At 41.7% G+C, this 13,839-nt stretch overlaps 1 protein-coding gene across 4 annotated transcripts in view; it reads left to right on the top strand.

The window, feature by feature from the left end:
- GLCE (glucuronic acid epimerase) overlaps positions 1-13,839 on the top strand; it is a 91,695-nt gene that overhangs the window by 19,626 nt on the left and 58,230 nt on the right. Inside the window, exon 1 of one of the 4 annotated variants that reach the window (XM_058665625.1) lies at positions 3,738-3,830. The exons of the other annotated variants lie outside the window; for them this stretch is intronic. The gene's annotated coding sequence lies outside the window, so the exon portion shown is untranslated. Of the gene's footprint in view, positions 1-3,737; positions 3,831-13,839 lie in introns of those variants that run through there. 4 annotated transcript variants of the gene reach the window in all.

Here is a 13,839-nt window from a genome sequence, read left to right as displayed (position 1 = left end):
GTAATTCTGCCTTTCAAAGAAAGAAAAACCCTTTAGGAACCTTTCCCCACCATTAATACGGGTCTTCTTTTTCACTTTTCCTCCTGCCTATGGCAGGAGATAAGGGTCCTTTCTATCAGAGCCCTCTCCCATCACCAGGATGGGAGTCTCCTTTCTCAACTTTTCTAATAAATCTTGCTTTAAAACTTAAAAAAAAAAAAAAAAGAAAAAGAAAAAAGAAAAACCTTTTAAAAAACAAATGAGAATCAGGTATGTTGGCTCAACTGACTATTCCTCCCCTTGCAAGAGTCAGGATCCCATGTGGGTTCTTGCCCCAGCTGCTCCACTTCCCATCCAGCTCCCTGCTTGTGGCCTGGGGGAGCAGTGTAAGATGACCCAAAGCTTTAGAACCCTGCACCCATGTGAGAAATTGAGAAGAAGCTCCTGGCTCCTGGCTTTGGATAGGCTCAGCTTAGGCCATTGCAGCCATTTGGGGAGTGAAGCAGCAGATGAAAAATCTCTCTTCTTCTTTTTTTTTTTTTTTTAAAGATTTATTATTATTGGAAAGCCGGATATACAGAGAGGAGAGACAGAGAGGAAGATCTTCCATCCAATGTTTCACTCCCCAAGTGAGCCACAATGGGCCGGTGCGCGCCGATCCGAAGCCGGGAACCTGGAACTTCTTCCAGGTCTCCCACGCAGGTGCAGGGTCCCAAAGCCTTGGGCTTTCCCAAAGCTGCCGGGATTAGAACCGGCACCCATATGGGATCCCGGGGCGTTTAAGGCGAGGACTTTAGCCGCTAGGCCAAGGTGCTGGGCCCAATGTCTCTTCTTTTTATAATTCTGCTTTTCCAATGAAGATAAATAAATCATTTTGAAAATGAAAAAATTTGCTTTAGAGAAAAGAAATGTGAGCGGTGGCTTGAGGGAGATATACAAGATTTTTGGTTCTTTAATTATAGATAGGGAAGTTAGGAGGCTGAGAAAGATCAAATAGAGAGTGAAGGTTTGCTGGACAGTGCTAAGAGGTGTTGGTGGCTGATAGAGACCCAGTCCACAAGCAGAAAGGTGGAGCTTTGCCTGGGGCAGAGGCAGTTCTAGGAATGAGAGAAACCAGTGTCAGCACAGACATAGTGAGGTGGATGTGGCTGTGAGAATTTGTGGAAATTCCATCCTTAGTGGTTCTGTTTTTCCAGTAAAGTGGGACACAAGATCAGCAGATGGAAATGAGGATGAAGTGGGGGCGGGAGCCGTGCTGTGACATAGTGGGTTAAGGTGCCACCTGTAGTGCCAGCATCCTATATGGGCATCAGTTCGAGTCCCAGCTGCCACACTTCTGATCCAGTTCCTTGCTCGTGGCCTGGAAAAGCAGTGGCTACTTTGTCTTCCACACTCACGCAGGAGACCCAGAGGAAGCTCCTGGCCCAGGCCTGCTCAGCCCTGCTGTAGTGACCTCTGGGGAGTGAATGGGTAGATGGAAGATCTCTACCTCTGCCACTCTGCAATTCTGCCTTTGAAATATTTTTTTTTTCTTTTAAAGAAATGAGTATTTGAAAATGATGGAAGATTGGAAAGTGAGAAGTGTGAAATGTTCATATTAGAAAATAGTAAATAAATCAGGAAAAAAAAGTTAAGACAGTATTAAGGACTCACTGAGGTCCCTGACCTTGAATTTAAAGTGTATCAGTTGCCAGACATAGTTTGCAGATCCATTCAGCCACATTGACCTGGGTGGTACAGCCCAAAAACTCAGTAGGAACCAACATTAGCCAGGCAACATTGTCAGGGTGAGAAGAAGGTAGGTAAGACGTTTAGGGTTAAGGGAGGGAGCGATTTAATGACTGAATATGAACTTAACCTGGGTGAGATGGGGAGTAAGGACATGAGAGGCTGAAGGAAAATGAGAAGATGGTACAGTTGATAAACTGCAGATCTGTTGGGTCAAAGGATTACTGGAGTTAGGATTTTACAGGGAATATTGCCAGTGTGATGCTTGGAAGGGATGGTGAGGAGATGTGTTGATTAAAGATCGTCTGAGGTTTGAGTTGGGATAGGATCATTGGAACTGATACGTAAGGGTTTGGGAAGGTTGTAGGTGAGATCCACAACCATTATGGCAATAGTGGAGATGGTGTGAGGAGAAAGAACGGAAGGAATGGAGTGATTATAGTTGGTTGACAAGAGATTGCAAGTGGAGTGTTTTTAAGGCAGGGTGTGAAATAATGGTGTGGAGTAGGCGCTGAGAAGCAAAGAGGTACCTATCCCACCTCCAGGTCTTGTGATGTGTGAAATGGGGAGAAAAGACATGTAACAGGTGGGGAAACTAGAAAGCATGATAAGGAAAGGAACAGGTTGTGATTAGGGCAAGAATTACTTTCCGCAGTAGAGCTAGTGTTGAACATCTCAGGTACAGGGAAGGGCATAAACACAAACGTATAGGGCCCAGTGAGATGGTTCAGTGGCTGAATTCTTACCTTGCACATGCCAGGATCCCAAAATGGGCACAGGTTCATGTTCCGGCTGCTCCACTTCCCATCCAGCTCCCTGCTTGTGGCCTGGGAAAGCAGTCGAGAATGGCCCAAAGTCTTGAAACTTTGTGGGAGACCAAGAAGTTCCTGGCTCCTGGATTCAGACCAGCTTGCGACTGTTTGGGAAGTGAAGATCTTTCTCTCTCTTTCTCTCTCTCTCTCTCTCTCTCTCTCTCTCCTCTGTAAATCTGCTTTTCCAATAGAAATATAAATAAATAAATCTTTAAAAAAAAATTTAAAAACAGGCGTGGAGCAATAGCATAGTGTTAAACTCCTCGCCTTGTACGCACTGGGATCCCATATGGGCGCCGGTTCTAATCCCGGCTGCCCCGCTTCCCATCCAGCTCCCTGCTTGTGGCCTGGGAAAGCAGTCGAGAACGGCCCAAAGCCTTGTGGGAGACATGGCTCCTGGCTTCGGTTCAGCTCAGCCTCGGCTGCTGTGGCCATTTGCAGAGTAAAGATGGAAGATCTTCCTCTCTGTCTCTCCTCCTCTCTGTATATCTGCCTTTCCAATAAAAATAATAAATAAAATCTTTAAAAAACTTTTTTAAAAGAGCAAAGGTATAGAATAATTGTTGGTGCTGGAGAATGGCAAAAATCTGTTGTGTAGTTTAGATGTCTGCATTGCTCTATCCCTTTTGGTGTCTCTTAAAAATTGTAGACATTCTGTGTATTTTAGCATCCAGAAAGTTTTCCTAAAAACTAATGTCCGCCTCGAGATTGAACTCAGTTGGGCATGGTTTAATGTTTTCCAGCACTGATGGTGAAGTGTCAATAATGATTTTGTTACAGCTCTCCAGTGTCCTGCTCAGTTTATTTGTGGGTTTGATGTTGTGGTAGGATCATTCACAAAACAGCAAAGACTAGGGACCCCTCCTGGGAGGGGAATGTAACAGTTTCATCCTGTTTTCTTGTAACTCGCTTTTCTGTGACAGTTTCAACAGCTGCGTGTCAACAGCGTGCTGTCCTGGCAGCCGTTCCAGGTGCTGGGAATGTACTAGGTCTATTAAGGGGAACCGGTTAACATTATCAGTATCCAGTATATGCTTGCACAACCTCATAGTAGCCTTGTAACAGTTAGAGCTGTTTCCCTACACGGAGGACAGAGAGGCAAAGGTGTAGAAGGGAATGCCACTCTTTGTTGGGGCTCAGACTTTGGCTGTGACCCCTGAGCTGCCGGGTCCTGCACAGTGAAGTGTTTCCTGCTGAAAGCTCCCATCTCCCTTGTTTGCTGGACAACTCCCACAGCACGCCCTCATGCGTCCTGCCTGCCACCAAGTCTTTCAGGAGTGACCAAACCAGAAAAAAGAATAATTATGCAAAGTCCCATTTCTTTTCCAAAGTTCCTTCTGTAATTTGCTTCATCTATTTTATATTGCTCCATTTAGATTATTTAATAATAGGGAGACAGTGTTCTGATGCTTTTTTTTAAATATCCAAAAGGGCATTTTGATTTGTAGGCACCTTTTATAGTCTTATCAGCTAGGTGTGTTATCTCATAATACCTATTTCAGTTAGTTATCGAAAAGCCCAGTCAAGCAGCCGTTCATGATAAGGGAATTTATTGACTTAGCACAACTGAAGTTGAGAAGAAAGGTAGACATCAGGATCTGTCAGCCGGCACCTTAATGAAGGAACCCAATGACATAGGCTGGTTTACGATAGTTGCCAGGAAGGAACCAAAGTCAGGAAGGACAGACTTCACCAGAAGCCGCTGCCCGCACCACCCTCAGTGTCCTGCTGCCTGCTGTCTGCTGCCCTCTGCCTGTGCCCTGCTGCCCCCTGCCTGTGCCCTGCTTCCCCCTACCTGTGCCCTGCTGCCCACCACCCCCTGCCTGTGCCCTGCTTCCTGCCCGTTCCCCATGCCCTTCTGCCTGCCTCCCCTTCTGCGTGTCCTGCTGCCTGCCGCCCCCCACCTGTGACCTGCTGCCTGCTGCCCCCTACTTGTGCCCTGCTTCCCCCACCTGTGCCCTGCTGCCCGCCACCCCCTGCCTGTGCCCTGCTGCCCCCTGCTTGTGCCCTGCCTCCGGCCACTGCCTGCCTGTGCCCTGCTCCCTGCCCCTTCTGCGTGCCCTGCTGCCTGCCACCCCCTGCCTGTGCCCTGCTGCCTGCCCCTTCTTATCTGCTCCCTCCTCGCACTCTGCAAGCCTCTTCTCGTTTCGAACTCGCATGGTCCCTCCGCATTCACATTCTGCAGTCAGTTTCTGGCAGTGAAGATAGACCCAGCCTTGAGCTGAAGTCAGTTCTCTAAGTTGCTGCCACTGGAGGTCATGGAATGTATATTGGCAAAGTCAGTCAGTGTGTGTACGGTAACAGCTGCCTTGGTTATGCTCTAGTGTTCTGAGGGACTTTTTTATCCTTAGTCTTTCTGCTATATTTTCATAATGAGTCAAATTTCCTTAGTCATATTTTACTGATTTAATTGCCATCTGAGCTTTCTACCATGTAAAACAGAAAAGCATTTATTAAAAGCATTCCTGAAATGTCTGAAAAAAATGTTGGTGTAAGTAAAAAGATTTGCAGTTAGTTGGCAAATTTGAACTTGTACCTAACTGTAATCAGCTGTTCTTAACCTTCTCACCTCCAGATAAATTACATGGAAATGTCTGCAGGGAGACTTAAGGGATTTGATTCTGTCTCCCTTCTCCCTGTCGCCCCTGCCTGGAGCACTGTGGTGAAGTCCCAGTGAGCAGGGCTGTGGTGCAGTTCCCATTCATCCAGACTCGGCTGCCTCCCAGGTGTGTGGGCAGTCACTGGGTCTCAGGCTAGAGAGAGCGCCTTGTGTATTTTCTGTTTCCCTTTGGAATTAAAAAAAAAAAAAGCAGATATGAAACAAGTTTGAAATGCGTCCACTGGCACAGGCTTGAGACTGCCTTAATGACGCTGTTAATAAAAAGAGCCTGAGTTACCTGGGCAGCTATGGTTGTGGAAAAATAAATGTTATGTTCTGATATGAAAGGTTTATACCCAAAAGCTAAGGATGGGTAAAGGTTTTTTTCGAAAGTAGATGCTTAATGAATACAAAAGGGAGCTTTATCATAAGTCAACTATTGGAATAAGTGTTATGCAAAAATGTTTTTACTTGATTTCAGTTTTTTGTCTCTTTTTTTATTAAAGCTATTTCGAAAAATATTGGTTGTAGAACAAATGACAAGCTGTAGTGTTCTACATGATGTGTAGGGTGTGATAGATACATTTATTCGTTCCAGTTACAGACTTGCTCTTATCTACAGTCTTTTTTCTTTTCTTGATGTGTTATTCTTTTGAAGAATCCTCAGATTTCACATTAAAACAAGGCTGGTTTGGTAGTTATTAGTATAGATGGATCTGTTTCATGGCTGAGAGCTTTGAAGGACAAAACTTCGTGTTTGCAGTTGAGTGAAATTAAGACGACTGTAAGGAACTTGACTTTTTATAGACTAAGAAATTTTACATTGTATAAACTGCTTAAAACATTCATTCATATCTTATGTTACTTTCACATTAAATCTGAATACCTTAGTAAATGGTAGAAATTTAATTATAGTTTCAGTATTATTGCTGTTAGCTAAACAAAGTGCTGCATGAATTAACAGCCTTGACCTTTGTGTTTTTAGCCGTTTGCTGTTAGTTGGCTGTGTTGAATGTGCAGCAATACCTTCTTCCAATGCAGAATCAGTCTTAACCTCTTTCCCATAGCAGAGACTGCTTACCTTGTATAGCAGACAGACAGGAGAAAGTAACTCACATGTTGAGTTTGTTATATACAAGTGTGACAGGTGGTTGAGGTTTGTGTCACTTCATTGTCCCTGCAATCTGAAGACTGTTAGCGTTCCCATTTTACAAAAGGAAACACTGGAATTTAGAGACTAAGTAAAGACAAAATTGCTTTATAGTGGATTAATCTCACTCTTCTTCTTGCCCTCATTCCTACCCTTATTGGGCATTTGTCTTAACTGTTTATATCTAATTAGTGCAAATCTTCTTTGAGGAAAATGTTAATGTTTGCAAATGAAGGAAAAAAACCTGAATGTACAGTTTCAATACTAAGAAAATGTGTATACCATGTAAAGGATGAAAGCTTCATATACGTGTTGTTTATTTTTTTAAGTACTGATTGAGTCAGTATTGCTTTTTTTTTTTCCAGATAAGCTCCACTTGATTATGATGTATTGTATTTTTCACAGGTTGTTGGTTTGATTTACAGAACTGTCCAGAATCTTTGCATTTATATATGGGAGGTTTGGTGTGTAGTTTTATTTAGCATCTTTTTCTAGTTTTGATATTGGCTAGAGCTAGCCTTGAAGAATAAATGAGTTGAAAAGTGTTACTTCCTCTTCAGTAAGCTTGAAGAATTTTTTAAAATAATTATTTACTTGAAAGGCAAAGTTACACAGAGTGGGAGAAAAACAGCTCCTCCATCCGTTGGTTCACTCCCCAGATGACTGGTGGCCAGGGCTGGGCCAGGTGGAGGGCAGAACCAGGGGTCTCAGTGGGGCTTTCTCGTGGGTCCAGGGGCCTGTGTGATGAATTGGATGATTTTTATGAATTGGTGGGATTCACCCGTGAAGCCAGTGGGGTGTGGAGTTTTCCTCATAGGAAGTTGCAACTACAATTTCAGCTTTTAAAATAAGGAGTTTTTATGTTATCTGTCTTGAGTGAGCCTCAATATGTTTTTCAAAGCATTTGTTTCGTCTGAGTTATTAAATCCATTGCCCTAAAGTTGTTTGTCACATTCCCTTACTATGCTTTAATGTCTGTAATTTATCTCTTATTTATATTAGGGATGATTGATCTCTCTTTTCTGGTTAATCTAGCTAGTAATTAGTTTTATTTATCTCAAAGAACCAACTTTTACTATCATTGGCTTTATTTAAATTTAGTAGCAGGCCAGTGCTGAGGTATAGTAGACTAAGCCTCCTCTAGTGGCACAGACAGCCCGTAAGAGTGCTGGTTCCTCTTCTGGTTTCTCCACTTGATCCTGCTCCCTGCTTGTGGCCTGGGAAAGCAATGGAGGATGGCTCAAGTCCTTGGGCCCCTATACTCACATAGGAGACCCAGAGGAAGCTCCTGGCTCCTGGCTTTGCTGGAGCTGAGCCAATCAGGAAGTGAACCAACAGATGGAAGATCTTTATCTGTGTCTCTTCTCTCTTTAACTCTACCATTCAAATAGTTGTTGTTATTATTATTATTATTATTACTAGCTTTATTTTGGGGAGCAATTTTAGGTTCATAGCAAAATTGAATGGGAAATACAGAGTTTCCATATGCCTCCTGCCCTGTCCATTATTAACATTCCATTATTAACATTCCACAGCAGATATATTCTGTAGGTTTTGGAAAATGTATCTGCCACTGTTCTGTCTGGGAAACCCTGGCTCTCCCACCCTTTGGCAACCACAGCTCTTTTTGCTGTATTCGTAATTTTGCCTTTTTCAAAATACTGTATGGTTTGAATCATAGCATTTGGCATTTGCAGATGGGCTTCTTCCACTTGGTGATGTGCATTTAAGAGTCTTCCGTGTCTTTTCGTGGCTTGATAGCTCATTTCCTTTAGCTCTGAATCACATTCCATTGTCTGTATATTGCACAGTTGGTTCATCCGTTACCTACTAACCAACATCTTGGTTGCTTCCAAGTTTTGACATTTGCACATAAAGCTGCTATAAACGTAAGGACCTATTTTCAAATCATTTGAGTCAAGACCGAGGAACATGATTTCTGGATTGTATGGTAACAGTAAATTTAGTTTTGTGAAAACAGTTTGTTAAAATAGTTTTACCACACTGTCTTCCAAGTAGGCTCTGTTATATGCATTTTACTGAGCTCGAAGAACTGGCTTTTGTTTTCACTGACATTTTCTGTTTTGTTTTGTTTTGTTGTTTGTTTTTGTCCTTTTAAAGAAAATCCATGTTCTTTATTCTATGTTGTCACTCCTTTCTTCAGCTTGCTACTTTTATATGAGAAGAGAATAGACTTTAGTTGTTTCTTGGGTTTAGTTTGCTCTTTTTCTATTATTATTATTATTTTAACTTGTTGCTTGAAAAGTAAGCTGACAGAGAGGAGAGACAAATTTGAGAGTGAAAGACAGAGATCTTCCATCTACTAGTTCATTCCTGAAATGGGCAAAACAACCAGGACTGGGCCAGGCCAGGCCAGAGCCAAGAACCTGGGTGGTGGGGCGCAAGTCCTTAGGCCATCATTTGCTACTTTCCAGGCACCTTAACAGAGAATTGGACTAGAAGCGGAGCATCCAGGACTCAAGCTGGCACCTCGAAATGGGATACTGGTGGCATAGGTGATGGCTCAACCTGTCAAAACACACTATTGGCTTCCTTCCTTCTTTCCATCTTTCTGTCTTTCTTTTAATAATTTCTTAAGCTAAAATTTAGGTCATTTATTTGAGACTTTTCCCCCTAAGATTTAGCAGTCTGTCACTTAGTTTTATAGATGTTTGGAAATTTCTTAGATTATTTTCTGATTTTAAGTTTTAATATAATTCCACTGTGTTCAGAGAATATGCTTTGTAGAATTTTAAAGCATTTGAAATGTGTTGAGAATAATTATATGGCTCAGAATACAATCTGTCTTGTATAATGGTTCCTGATTGACTTGAATAGATGTGTATTTTGTTTTGGGGTGGCGTTATTGTTGGATGAGTCAAGTTGGTTGCCAGCATTCATGTCTGCTGAATCCTTGTTAATTTTCTATTGGTTCTATCAACTATTGAGAGAGAACCCTGAGTGTTAAAGTATTTGTCATTATGACACCGAGAGTTAGATCGCTGTCTGTGATGCCCACATAACGTGAGTACTTGGGCCCCTGCCTCCCACCTGGGAGAGACTTGGGTAGAGTTCCAGGCTCTTGAATTGTGCCCGGCCAATCTAAGCTCTTAGAGCTGTTTGGGGAGTGAACTGTAAGACGGCAGATTCCTCTTTGTCTAACTGACGTCCATCTGGGATGTGAGAGGCTTCACATGGAAAACCATGATGCCGGTCCCGCAGATGGCACATCTTCCTTTGCTTTCTGGTGGTTGCCGTGGGGTAAAATTCTGCATGTTTAATTTATCAGGATTTTCCTACAAATTGCTAATGTACCACTACACATGCATGAATTTGACCATGGTCTGCTTTGGTTTTCCTTATCCCAACCTTTGTCAAAATGTTGCTCTATGTTTTACTTGTATGTGTTACAATCCCCATGATAGGTTGTTACAGTTATTATAACCAGTTTTGTTTTAAAGGCAAAAGATTTATACAATCTGAAGAGAAACCAGAGTATGACCAGTTTTGTTTTAACCAATATTCTTTTAAAGGCTTTTCATAAAAGATAGAAAAACTTTGTATTTATACTCCGATTTACTCATTTTAGTGTTCATTCTTTTATGTGGATTTGTTTTCTCTGCTATCATTTTCTTCCACAAAAAAATTCCACATTTTTATTGTGCAAGTCTGTTAGATGTATCAGAGTCTCCTCTACCTCCTGTAGGTGCTAGGAGGACTCAAGGGACTCACTGTGTGGTTGAACTCATGGGTGGGTTTATTACAGTTAAAGAATAAAGCAAATTAGGGCCCAGCAGCTAAAGTCCTCGCCTTGAACATGCCGGGATCCCATATGGGTGCGGGTTCTAATCCCGGCAGCTCCACTTCCCATTCAGCTCCCTGCTTATAGCCTGGGAAAGCAGTAGAGGATAGCCTAAGTGTATAGAACTCTGCACCTGCGTGAGAGACCCGAAGAAGCTCCTGGCTTCTGGCTTTGGATCAGCTCAGCTTTGGCCATTGTGGTCATTTAAGGAGTAAACCAGCAGATGGAACATTTTTCTTCTCTGTCTCCTCTCCATAACTCTACCAGGGTTAAGGGTAAGCAGGAGCTTGTTGGGTGAATATCCTCTGCCTGACATAAACCAAAATTTCAGCATCCCGAAAGGAAAGCCAGTAGACATAACGGTCTATTTGTATAGACCAGTAGTAACAGTCTGCCAATCTTATTGGCAGATGATTAGGAACTGTCCCAAAAATCAAGTTCCTAGACAGCAGCTAAGTCCACACCTTTCTAAAGATAATCAGTCATGAGCTTTCTGTGTTAGATTTCTTCCTCTGTGTGTGTGTGTGTGTGTGTGTGTTTTCTGTGAAGTTGCTTTATTTTTTCCATTTTGTGTTTTAAAGGTTTTACTTCGTGGTCTTTTGATCTGTTTGGAGAAGGGATCTGTGATGCTTGTCCATGTTCTGTTGTGTGTAATAGACCTTATCACTGCTTTTAGCAATGTGTTTATGATATGTATTAAGCATGTATGTGAATGTGTCTTAGTTTAGCTCCCGTTATTCTTTGACCGCTGTGAACTGTAAACTTAGAGTTTCAGCAAATTGAGAGCTTCTTTTTACCTGTTTTTTTTTCCCAGTGTTGCTCATCCCTTTCCCATGCTTCCTCTGGCTTTACGGCAGGCTGCCCATGCTGTCCTGCAGTTGACAGACTCTTCATGTAGGGGGGAGTCTTTCTGTCTTTCTCACGTTCATGTTTTGTATTATTCCTGTCTTCAGGTTTACAAATATTTTCCTCTACAGTTAGTAACCTATTATAAATCCCACTGAATTATGCTTTTATTGTAAGTTCTATATTTTTTACATTTTATTGTATTGTTCCATATTTAAGTTTTATGTCATTAAACAGACATATTTATTGCAGCTGTGTTAACATCCTGTTTCCTCATTTGACCATGTCTTCCAATTCTGGTTCTTTTAGTGTTGATTTTTTTGGGGGGGTATTTTATTGATTCTTTATAGGTGTGATAATTTTTGACCAGATGTTCATCTTTATAAACTTTATATTGTTTGCTGCGTTTTGTTGTAATACTCAAAAAAATGTAGGATTTTTGTTTTTTTCTGGCACTAATCCTTGCAAGACTTATTGAAGCCATTTAATTTAAGCCATTTAATCCTTGCAAGGCTTACTTTAAAAGCAACTTCAAGGTGATCCAAAGTATTCTTAGGACTAATTCAGTCCCACTTGGAAGGCATAATCCTTCTAGAACCACTGTTGGGTACTCTGCTGTTCAGCAAGAGTCTCCCACTTTGAGTAGCAGAATTATGAATGATTTCTGACTGTGTGAGCTCTGATGGTTGTTTATCGTACAGCTTTCTCCGAGTTTTCTTCTCATGGAGGTTGGTTTCAGTTTTGCTGAACCTCTTGGAGTTTTACTCTCTTTGTAATAAATTACAGCCAGTGATCCAGTAGGCCCTTCCATCACCACTATTGCTGATTGCATGGTTTGGAAATTATTTTTAAATAAAAGCTGGAGTGCCCTCTCATCTGTTGCTTTTTTCGGTCCGTCGTCTAGAATCCCAGTTTTGCTCTACCTTTTGTTTGGACCCAGTTTGTACTTGTTTAGATAGACGGGTATTTCTAGACCTTCTCTCTGTCCAGTCCTTCGTGTTTGGAAGCACAGCTCCATAAATACTCTAAACTCTTCTGTTTACCCTGTAAACTTCCTTATTCTAAAGTAACTATCTCAAATGAAAATGTTCAGATGCTCCATCTTTTTTTCTTTTCCTAGAGGTGTTTAGAAGATAGATAAATGTGATCATAGTCTTAAACTTCCAGTTGATCCAGGCACCTGCTTTCTGTAGTCTCTGTCTTTGTCTGTGCCCGTGATGAATATGTTCATTTCAGTGGGGATCAGGGCTCTAACTGTGGTGAGGCAAGTACTTCTTTACACAGAGTATGAGATTTAAGGAAACACTCCCTCTCAGCTGCTAGTCCTGTATCTGAACCACTAGTCCTGTATCTGAACTACTTAGAAAGTCAGTGCCTGCTTTTAGAAGTTGTGCCTGGCCTTGCCTGCCACATTTTAGTCCAGGCTTTATGGTAGCTATCCCAAACAGATCACTTTCTGTACCTAGGTGTTGGTCCCAAACAATTAAGGAGGTTACATACTTCCTTTTCATTAAGGATACATTTTTTTAAACCTTCATATTAAATTACTGCTTGTTCTGTTTAATCTTCTGTTTTCTTGAATGTGGTGTAATAAGGCCAGATATAACAAGTCAGTCAGTCTCTTACTATTGACTAAAAAATGAAAGGAAGGAAAGAGATAACAAATAGCATTCCACAAAGCAAAAACCACGTGGACTGAAACCCTGTTTCCCATCTAGTCTGCCTTGGCCCTAAGTGAGCAGCTGTAGCCAGGCAGGCCAGATTCTGTTGATTCCATGTGGGGGCTCTTGCCCACTGGGCATGCAGCCATATTTGCAATTTTAAGTCCCAATTTAGCCTAACTAGGCTTCAAAAATGAATCTAGATTTTTATCAAGAGGAATTTTAATATTGATCAGGGACACAAAGTTGGGCTCTAATGATGGGAAAAACAAAGCTTTTAATCTCGGCAAAATGTACTCTTTCTGAGGCTTTTGGCTCTTGACCCACTTGGGGATTGCTTTAGGGTGTTCATGCAGCTGAAGTGGTGAAGAAATCTCTGTCTCTTGTTAGAATATTCAAGGACATCAGGAAGAAATCCAGATGAAATGAGCTGTGCAGCTGTGTGTTTATCTGAGCCTGAGCCTTCTCAGAGAACGGCAAGAAGAAGTCCTTGTTATTTTGAGCACAGATTACCAGGATTATGCAGCGAGGGGTGTGGGGATGAGCACTGGCAGCAGTAAGGGTTTCACCCTGCAGGCCTCTTCCTCCGGCACTTGCGGAGACAGTGGCTTCTGATGGACAGTTGCACATTTCCAAAACTGATGCTGTGTGTGCAAAGTAACCATCAGTCTCATGTGACTGTCGTTTTGGATGCTCAGTTTTCTTTATTGATTTCTTTGCCTTTTCTTATGATATTCGGCATATTTGCACAAAAATACAGATCATTTTTATAATGGTTTTAGAATGTGAAAATATCTAAATTCGTGAAGGAAGGCTTAGACCTAGGCAGTGGTACCTTTCATCACTGGGTGATGTCCTGTGTTGTAATAAAAAGCAGCTTACTTGGAATAAACAAAGAAAAAAAGCTGAATTATACTCCAGTTGAGTCACTTGTGGCTTGGTGGCCTTCAGCAGGCCAGTTCATCTCTCTGAGCCTGTGTTTTTTCTGTCTGTAGAGTTTGTGAATGTGTATGGTAGATGCTGCAGGATGTGGTCGCAGGATGCATGCCAACATGAAGATAATGATGAAGATGTAAAAGCACTTTGGAAAATGTGCGTCACTCATCATTTAGAAGTTTGGAAATGAAGAGTAGACTGATTGGAAAGCAGAATAAAATACATGTTTTAGCAGAAGTTTTAAATTACTTGTGTTAGAATTTTCAAAATGCATTTAGAGCTTTTTTTAATGTGTTTATATTTGAAATTTTTGCTTACCTTTTCTT

Source organism: Ochotona princeps, chromosome 6 (assembly GCF_030435755.1).
Source record: "Ochotona princeps isolate mOchPri1 chromosome 6, mOchPri1.hap1, whole genome shotgun sequence".
Taxonomy (NCBI): domain Eukaryota; kingdom Metazoa; phylum Chordata; class Mammalia; order Lagomorpha; family Ochotonidae; genus Ochotona; species Ochotona princeps.
Note: the sequence above shows the minus strand (reverse complement) of the source record. Positions and strands in the feature narration are given on the sequence as shown.